The sequence below is a fragment of the Canis lupus genome, chromosome 28 (genome assembly GCF_011100685.1).
Source record: "Canis lupus familiaris isolate Mischka breed German Shepherd chromosome 28, alternate assembly UU_Cfam_GSD_1.0, whole genome shotgun sequence".
Taxonomy (NCBI): Eukaryota; Metazoa; Chordata; class Mammalia; order Carnivora; family Canidae; genus Canis; species Canis lupus.
Window position 1 is genome coordinate 8192861 of NC_049249.1, and position 10468 is coordinate 8203328.

A 10468-nucleotide genomic window follows, 5' to 3' on the forward strand; every position below is an offset into this window, starting at 1 on the left:
CAGCACGTCAGGAACACCAAGCCTGTGGTTACAATACTTGGCCAAAGCTTTCCAATGTGCTAGCTTTAAGGATTACCTAAAGCAAGACATTGAGTTTCTTTTAGCCTTAGTTTTCTTTATAAGATCTTGGAACTGGATCAGGTCAACCTACAGGTCCTTAGAGCTCTGAAAAATCTGTAACTCTCTGTTATAGGAGAAAAACATAGCTTGGAAGTTTGGAGATCTTGGCTCATACAACCACCTTTATACTTTTGTGACCTTGAGAAGTCACTTGCACTTCCTTGCTCACAATTGCTTTTCTTTAAAAATTAGTTGGCTGGAGTATATGAATTATAATTCTAAGATAGCTGTAAGATAACACTTAAGCCTTAGAATATTCTCTAAAATAATTGTCAAGATGTACAGTATGAACAAGCTGAGGTTGATCATGATTTCCTGTTGACTTGGGTTTGCTGGGTTGAGAATCTGCAAGCAGCATTTGGTATGTTGGTGTTTAATGGATATGACATTTCACTACACCAAATGGGAATGGAATATTTTTAGCACAGAATTCTCTAAGTTTTAGTAAAGAGGGCTTGTTCTGTGAATGGAGTGTGAACAAGCAGAGATACTATTTTAAAAGACCAAATATAATCCCCCTCCCCATCACAGAATAGTCATACATGTACATATTTTCACCACAAAGCTGGAAGATCTTACCCCTTTTTATAGCTCCTAAAAGGCAGCATTTCATCTACTTTAATAACTCTACTGGCTCACACACATTCCTCCTGTCTTCGCATAGCCTGCATACTTATGGTTAATAGGTTAAAATATTGTTAATGATTGAAAGCAATAATAATAGCTACCATTTATTGAGCACTTAATATATGTAGAACGTGCTGAATATTTTATGTGTATTTAGTCATTCAACCCCTGTAACAATGCTATTATTTTTTAAATAATATTTTTTTATTAGTTTTCTAAAGAAAAAATGGAAGTTCAGAGAAGTAAGGAAGTCTATGTAAGGCATGTAGCTAATAGCTGAACTAGGATTCAAACCAGGTGTCTGCAATCAGGGCCCTAATGACTGACCTACACTGATGTACTTAAACTGATCGTTATCAGTCAGGATAAGCTGGATTATTAATACTTGGGTAGCACTGAAATATTACTGGCTTAAAATAATAAAGACTTATTTCTTGTACATGTTACTGAGAGCACTGTTCCAAGTCATCATAATCTATTCCATCAACACATGAATTGATGGAATAGCCACTATATGGGACATTACTAAGTAACAGTATCAGAGGGAAAAAGAGCCATGGCAAAGTATGCATGACTGCTACTACTGCTTTTATTAGAATTCTTTATCTGAATTTTTAAAAACAATGTGAATATAGTTGGGACCTGAGGTCGGGAAGACTATCCTCCCCTCCCCACACATGCTCATTGCCTCAAATAAAAAATAACCAACTATGGGAGAGCAGGTGACACAGTGACTGGGAATGGAGAAGCAAACATGGAACCCCAGGGCAGCAGAAGACACCACGCATGTGCTGGGAGGGCCCAGAGGCAGTAGCAGTACGAGTAAAGTCAGTAAGACTCTGTATCTTCCACATTGGTCTATGTAAACAGAGAGAGAGAAATTGTTTGCTTTCCCTTGCTCTCCTCTCTGCTCCATGCTACTCGCTGCTGCAGTCCCTGCTCTTTCTACATGAGGGTGAAGGAAAGAGGATGATGAGCCAGTCATCACCAAATTGTGACAGACCCACACATCCATCAGCTTCGGGATCTTCTGTGTTCTTACAGGATTCTTCAAGTGCTCACTGAGTGCGTATGGGTCCTTCTGCATCTGTTCCAGGATAAGCTGTATGACCATGTCACTCATTATCTTCTGCACCCCCAGGCTGTCACATTGGTTCTATTAGGCCATCATATAGCATTGGTAACCATCTGCCGCCACCTTGCAATTGGAGTCCAGATCTAATGCCTTCAGGTAGACATCCATGGCTTTAATGTAGTGCTTCATCTCCTCTAGTGCAGCTCCTTGCTGTGTGTAACCCTTGATGAAGGTTGGCGCCAGCTGGATACATTCCTCACAGTCCTCACAGTTTCCGCTGGTGCTGGAGTTTGGTATAGCAGGCAGCTCCATTGCTGTACATGTTGGCATCTCTTGAGTTCTGTTTGATGGCTTCTGTATTAATGCTTCATGGCCTAGGGAGAGTCCCCTTTCTGAAAACATTCATTGCCTTTGTTCTTCTCGTCCAATGCCAGGTCAGGGTTTATATATAAGTCAGCTGCTCCCTGTCCTTGATGATTTTCTCCACCTGTTGGTATTTCTTGAGCACATCTTGGGTTCTGTGTTCTGCCAAAGACTTGTTATAGAAATGGATGGCATCCTTATACTTTTCTTCTTTGAAATAGGAGTTGCCAATTCAAGCATAAGCTTTGGAAATAGTCTTCTCAATTTTCTGACCCCACCTCGATGGCCTTACAAAGCTCCCAGCATTTACTACAGTCATCCTCCTTGAAGTACATAGCTGCCTTACTGGTTACGTAGGTCGTGTTGGTAGGATCCAGGTCCTTGGCTCTGTCATAGTGCTTCAAGGCTATATCAAAGTCTTTTGTCTTGGAGGCCTCATTCCCCAGTTCTTTCTCTTTCAGTGCCTGCTTCTTATCCTATGGAAGATCTTCTTCCACTGCCTGGCTTGGTATCCTTTTTGGGAGGAAGTAGCAGTAGAGCTGTTGCAACTCCCTCTTCCTCATCCATACTGCCCAGATCCACTCCCAGGAGGGCACTGAGAATAGTCACAATCCCTGGATCTTAGTTTTGTACTCAGGTCAGATGGCTTGCTTCATAGTTGCTCTATCAGCTGCTGGTAGGTAGGATTAGTGAACAGCATCCTTGTTCTGGGATCACTCTCCAACTTCTGATACAGATTAAGCATGTTGAAATAATCCATGGGTTTCCTCTCTGCACAACCAGGGCCTCCATTTTCTGTAAGCCTTCTTTGATCTAAGGATTATTTGCTGCATGTTTTAAACCCTCTTCATAGGTTCACTTGGCTTCTTCAGATTGGTTTAAGAACTCAAGAGCTGCTGCTTTTAGTGAATAGAACTTGCCCCAGTCAGGCTTTAAGTTAATGGTGTTGCAACCATCCTCATAAGCCTTCTGGTTGTCACTTCTCTTGGCATAGGCTGCTGAGCGATTACCATAAAGCAAGTGGTTCTGGGGATCTGACCTAATGGCCTCAGAGGAGCTCTATAACGCATCATCGAAGTTGCCTGCACTCAGGGCCTTATTGCCTTTTCTTTTAGCTAGCTCATTTACCTGCTCCATAGCCCAGCTTGGAACTGGATTGAATCAATTCCATCCGCTCTGCACTCCCAACCCTTAAAACCTATTTTCATTTAATACTTGGATAACTTTTTTAAAGAGAAGTTTCTCTAAAAATGGAAAGATTAAAAGGGCCTCAGTCCTTGGAGATGTCTCTGTTTGATGAAGATTTTACTGTCTTGCCCTCCTTTTTTTTTTTATTGGAGTTCAATTTGCCAACATATAGTATATCAGCCAGTGCTCATCCCGTCCTGTCTTGCCCTCCTAATATGAGGCCAATATGCCCTGTAGTTATCAATGACATGAGCCAGATGGTCATATTTACAGTATTTACACTGGTGTAGGGGCAAAGTGCTGACCACTTTTATACACACACATCTGCTAAAAGGCTCTTCCATGACAAAGAAGAAAGGTTACATGGTGGGTATATTGTCCCAGAAATATAGCCCAAGCATAGCACTGCCAGACTGCATTGGTGTGCCAGGAAGGGCCAGAGGGGCTAGCCCAAGATTCTAAGGTGGTCTACAGCATACAATAAAATTTGGCATGTGTTATTGGTCCCTGATAACCCGGCACATTGGGCTATCTAAACTTAGTGTCCCTTATCTTCAGGATACCCAACTTCACCCCCATTAGCATCTTTCCAAAACTTCTCCCCTTTACTTTCAGTTTAAAGGGTCAACCTGATGCTAAGATTTGAGATATCTGCAACACTCAGCTACTGCTTCAAGGATACTATAGTAGAGGAAGTGTAACAATAGCAATTATTATTATGCTATAGAAAGTGGCTTTCTCTTTAGAGGCTCCCAAATAGAAACTATCATAATATATGGGGGCAAGGTCAAGAGATATCATTTGATAACATATTGAATGAGTCAGGGCATAGTTGATGAGCTCAGATATTTCCTGGACATATTTCAGGGCCCTTCCCAGAAATAACCCATTATCCATTGTGATGGGTGCCAGAATCATTCACCCGGGGATGTTAGATAGATAAACTCTACATGGAAGCTGAAACCTGGCTCCATGCCACCCTCCTTAATAATAAGAGGGATTGCAAAGGAAAAAGAATTAGAGGGTAATAATCGCAGCCTTTTGGGGGAGAGACAATGAACCAATGGTTAACAGGCGGAATATGCCCCCTGTGGCCAGCAGAGGGCAGCAGAACCAGACTACTCCTGCAAGTGACTCTCCAGGGACCCTGTGGCAACTGCTCTGGACATCTGTGCTGCAGGAGACCAGGACCACAAAGGGTAGTGCCAGAAAAGGTACAGCTAAAGTGGGGAGGGGTTTTGGGGAAAGAGATTTCCTTGCCAGTGATAACATTCTTCCATGAAATCTATCCACTGTCCTGCCTCCTGGGAGATTAATCTTCCAAAGCCTAGTCATCCCAAGAGGAACAGTCAGAATAGCAATTTGGATCATGCAAAGCTGAATACTAGAACATAAACTCCTAATAACTCAATCAAGATATAAACGATTCATTAAATTCAGCCTGAATCAGTGCATCCTTCCCTGTGTGCCCCAACAGATTTACCATTACATTGCCTGTGCCACCAATGTCCACTGCCTCCACAACACAGAGGGATACTGGGGCACCTGGCTGGCTCAGCAGTTGAGCATCTGCTTTTGGCTCAGGGCGTTTGATCCTGGGGTCCTGGGACTGAGTCCCGCATCAGCTCCCTGCATGAGCCTGCTTCTCCCTCTGTCTATGTCTCTGCCTCTTTTTCTGTGTCTCTTATGAATAAATAAATAAAATCTTAAACACACACACACACACACACACCAGAGAGATAATATAAACACTTAACTCTCATTTTCCCTATAGATGTCCTGCCCTCCATCTTCTTTTCTAGAAAGTCAGTGTTCTCATTCAGAGGATGGTAAGTATGGGCAATACACACAAAGCGAGGGCCATACTTCATTGCCTCCCATTCTTCTTTGGTTAAGCCAGAGATGACGGGGTATAGCTGAATTTTACCGCTTTTGAAAACTAGCAAGACTCCTTTGACCTCATGTGTAGAAGTAGGGTCAAGTAAGATGTACCACTAAGAATCATAGCTATTAAGACAGCTGTCCCAAAAGGTCTGGGCAGATGCTCAGATGCTTTAAAGAAATTATGGCTAGCTTTGTTCTCAAAAATGTAAGTCTAACCAGACAAAAACCTTGATGTTAACATATTTCCAGTCCTTCCCCTGGCCCTATAAGCTAAAGAGGGTTCTGCCTTTTTCTGTTCGGTTTCTTCCTTTCCCATAGTCCTCCCAGCAGGGTCCTGTTTTAGAGACTCTCATGAAGCAAAATTGGGAGGAGAATAACACAAAGAAACTCACAGATCAGGCTGAAAGAGGATGTCCAAATCTGTGTTTTAGAAGCAAGAGGGCCAGCAGCAGCTGTGGAAGGGGAGTGGGTGACCGAAGACACAGGAATTCTAAGTGTTTCTGTGAGTTACAGCCATTAATGACATTTAAAAAAAAAAAAAAGTTGCTCAACTGTTCATTTGGTGCAAGTCTTCTCTGAGAGTGGACCCTATGAATCATAGTTACAATAGAATTATAGACACTAACATAATTCTGCCTCTTGCTTTGAATGATCATTTGCATAATTTGAGTAGGTTATCCTGCAGTGCATGAGGAACATGGAAAAATACCTAACTCACAGAATCTCAGCATACCAAAAGCCAAGCAAATCAAAAGCCAAAGACTTATCAAAACACTGCTGTTTCTGATCTTTGCTTCCATGTTGCTGCACCTAAAGCTTTTCAGAATCATTTCTGTGGCTTGAAAACTGTTGGAGATATTTCCACTCCATCCCTCTTGGAAAGTTCCTTTTTCTAGGGACCTTTAGCTTTGCCATCTCATTACACAGCTGAAGACTGTCCTCCAGAACCTCTGGCATGACCCAGCCCGACCCAGCTGATGCTTTTACATTGATGCCTCCCCCACATGACAGAGCCAGTGATCTTGGTTCAGTGCAGTTCCTTTTTCTGTCCTGAAAGGACACTTTTAACTTCCAGAATTGAAGGCGGTTATAGAAGAAAACAGTTACTGGGTGTTGTTATAGCCCCAAGACCAAAAAGCAATTAATTAAATGTTACATTACATATGGATTTAGGTGACACCACAGTACGAGAGGACCAAAGTGGCTTTTCCTCCTTAAACAGGGAAAACAAAAAGAAGGGGTAACATTACCTAGAGAAAATCTCTCAGCTGCAGATAGAATTTTTATATCTGAGCAGCTAGGATTTTCTCTCTTCTCTCTCTCTCTTTCCTCCCTCTCTCTCTCTCCCCAAATTTTTTTTCTTCATTGGAGGAAGATGAGGGCAGAGATAGCTGAGAGGAGCTGGAATTCACTGGGGAAATTACCTCAGAAGCAAGCTATGGAAGAGGGCACCACAGAAACAGGTTCCCATGTAACCATGGTGACAAGCAGCATCAGGAGGAGGTGGGGAGATGAGGGAGCAAAGAGTCTGTGTAGTTAGAGGGCAGGAGAGAAGGCAGGGAGAGGAGGGGACACCCAGGTCAACAGGGAGAGTGACAAGAGCTTTAAAGCCAAATTCAGGTTTTTATTTATTTTTTTTAAGATTTTATTTATTCATGACAGAGAGAGAGAGAGAGAGAGGCAGAGACACAGGCAGAGGGAGAAGCGGGCTCCATGCAGGGAGCCAACGTGGTCCCTGGTCTTCAGGATCACACCCCCAGCTGAAGGCGGTGCTAAACCTCTGCACCACCGGGGCTGCCCAAATTCAGGTTTCTAAAGGAAGAAAGAATTTGTGGCTGCAATGAACTAGGAAGGCAGGATGTAGATCACATTACAGATTCTTTTTACATTTAGAAAGGGTTTTAAATGTTTCCAGAATTTAGCTATTTTAACAGAGCAAGATTAGGAAAGAGCAGTGGAAAGTTGCGGCTGAGTTGGGGGTGGGGATGGGGTGTGTTGGAGGAGAAAGGAAGGCACCCTCAGAGTTACCCAGAAGCCCTAAGACTGCTGTCATCTAGAGTCAGTTTAGCACCCGGCTGCCTCTGGTGGCAGCTGTCTTCCCAGAGATTCCCTGAGGCTGAAGTGGAAAAGCCAAGGCTGGGTAAGTACAGGATGCCTACATTTAGCAAATACAAATACAGGATGCAGATTAATTGTGACTATCAGATAAACAGCAAATAATACTTTAGTAGGTTTGTGTTTCATGGCAACTCTCATGAGGTGGCACTCACTAAATATCTTCTTGTTCTCTCATCTCCTCTATATTTAAAAAAAGAAATGATAGGGCATCTGGGTAGCTCATTCGGTTAAGCATCTGCCTTCAGCTCAGGTCATGATCTCAGGGTCCTCAGATCTAGCCTGGCATCAGGTTCCTTACTCAGCAGGGAGTCTGCTTCTCCCTCTTTTCCCCACTTGTGCTGTCTCTCTCTCACTATCTCTGTCCCTCTCTCTCAAATAAATACATAAAATCTTTTTTAAAAAATAAAGGCTAGAGGCAAGGAAGGAGAAAAAGAAGGAAGGGAGGGAGGGAGGGAAGATCTGAACACCAAATGCTAGTTTCTTTCTGATTACTGACCCACCTTCCATTCCTGCTTGCTCCTCTCTCTCCTCACCATCATAGAACATTCTCTAACTATTCTCTAGCCAATGTCTTCAAACAAACAAATCAGAACAAAGTCACACACAATCAAACCAAACCTGTCTGGTTCAGACTGTCTTTTCCTGGGTGCTACCTGTGTGTGACGACACCTTCAGCCTCATCAAGAGCCTTTACACTGACCTCACTAATCTTTCTTGCAGCTGATATAGGAAAGATGTTAGGATTCAAGGCCAAAGGCCATGAAAGAATTCTTGAGACATCTTGGTGCAAAAAAGGTGATTTTATTAAGCATGGGGACAGGACCCCTGGGCAGAAAGAGCTGCACTGGGGTCATGAGGAGTGGCCAATTATATACTTTCAAGTTGGGAGGGGCTTAGGGATAGGGTAAGTCTCTAAGAAATTTTGGAAGCAAGGTTTCCAGGACCTTGAGAGGGCTAGCTATTGTTGGGTTTAATAAAACCTTAGTCATGAGACCCTTCAAATGTATATTGTTGGGCCATATGCTTAGGGAATGATTGCCAACACGTATCTTAGAAGGTTTAGAGATAAGGGAAATTTTTAAAGGAATTTTTATTTTTACTTTATATTTTTACTTTATATTTACTTCAGCAAGAGAGAGTGTGCACAAGCAGAAGATGGGGCAGAGGAAGAAGGAGAAGCAGGCTCTCCACTTAGCAGGGAGCCCGATGCAGGGTTTGATCCCAGGACCTAAATTTCAAATTTATTGCATATCAGAATGGCCAACCTTTGACGTGGGATGGCCCCAAGAAGGAACTTTCCACCTACCTATTATCTTACAGGTTAAGGCCGAGATCTTCAAGAATGAACCGGACGGCCACCCTGACCAGGTGCCCTACATCCTGGCCTGGCAGGACATGATCGAGAATTCCCCTCCTTGGCTAAAACCCTTTTTACCCCCCCAAAGCGCACATCTCAGCTGAAGGTAAGGAGAGACTCCGGGTCCACCGCCAGACTCTAGGGGCAGGTCTCCAGGCTGCCGCGCACAAGCCTACCAATCTGGCCGAGGTATGGTTATGTGAGACAGGGTAAGGGTGAGAGTCCAGCAGCCTTCTTAGAGAGAGTCATAGAGGCTTTTAGGGAGTGCACCTATGAACCCAGAAGCCCCGGAAACAAAGGCCGCAATTATCATGGCTTTTGTTAACCAGACCACTCAGGACATTAAAAAAAAAAAAATTGCAAAAAGTAGAGAGACTGGGAGAGAAGAGCTTGCAGGACTTAGTGATAGTAGCAGAATGAGTCTATAATAATAGAGAAAGTCTGGAAGAACAACAAACCAAACTAAGTGACCGGCAGACCCGAAACCTGGCCAGGATCCTGCTGGCCACACCATGGATGACCCACAGGAAAGACGGAGGCACCTCAAGAAGCTGGCTTCAGGGACAGGTAAGGAGGATGACCCTGGTCCCCGTCGGGAGCGCCCTAAGCTGAACAAAAACCAATGTGCTTATTGCAAAGAGGAGGGCCACTGGGCGAAAAGCTGCCCTAACAAAAGATCTAAGGCCCCTGCCAAGATCTTGAAAATGGGGGACCTGGACGATTAGGGGAGTCGGGGTTCAGCACCCCTCCCCGAGCCCAGGGTAACTCTTAAAGTGGAGGGGCAACCTGTTGAATTCCTAGTGGACACTGGGGCACAACATTCAGTTTTATTACAACCCCAAGGGAAATTGGCAAGCAAGACATTATGCAAGGGGCCACGGGCACCAAACAGTACTCATGGACTACCCGAAGAACTGTGGATCTCGGCGTGGGCCGGGCATCCCACTCCTGCATGGTCATCCCTGAGTGTCCCTATTAGAATACCTGCTGTTAGGTCGGGATTTGCTCACCAAGATGGGGGCACAAGTTCGCTTCCACCCCGAAGGGGCAAAAGTCCTAAACAAAGGGGCACCTGATTCAGGTGCTTGTCCTGAGTTTAGAAGACGAATATCGTCTCCACCAAACGCCCTCAGCCCCAATGACTGACAGTGACTGTCGGCTGCTGCGGGAATTTCCCCAAGCGTGGGCAGAACCCGGGGGAATTGGGCTGGCCCGGCACCGACCGGCCATATACATAGAACTAAAGCCGGGGGCAGACCCTGTCAGGGTCCGCCAATACCCCGTGCCTCTCGTCTCCCAAACCCAGACTGGGACCCCCCCCCCCCCCCCCCCCCCCCCCCCCCCCCCCCGCTGCCTGACTGTGAAGAAATTTTGGCGCAGGTGCAGGGAATCAGAGATCTCCAGGACCAGCCACTGCAGACGGACGCCACCTGGTGCACGGACGGCAGCAGTTTCCTCTGAAAAGGAATCGGATGCGCGGGGGGAGGGGGCGGGGGCAGCTGTAACCATGGAAACGGAGACCCGATCGGGGGCACCGACCCTGCCCGACACCCCCAACTATACTGATGCTGATTTACACTGGATCAAACCCTTGCCTGTGACCCAGTGCTTGCGTGGCTGGTGGAGGGCGGCGGACTCCAGCATCATCCTGCCGAGGAACTAGGACGGCGAGTCCTATCCAGGATGCATCGGAGCACTCACGTGGGGACAAGGAAGGTGGGAGACCTCAAGACATG

General features: G+C 45.1%; 2 pseudogenes; one reads left to right on the forward strand and one right to left on the reverse strand.

Moving 5' to 3' along the window:
- Positions 1-1664: 1664 nt before the first annotated feature.
- Positions 1665-3325, reverse strand: LOC100683499 (annotated as a pseudogene).
- A 1129-nt stretch (positions 3326-4454) lies between these two features.
- On the forward strand, positions 4455-10045 carry LOC119877706 (annotated as a pseudogene).
- The last annotated feature ends 423 nt before the right edge of the window (positions 10046-10468 follow it).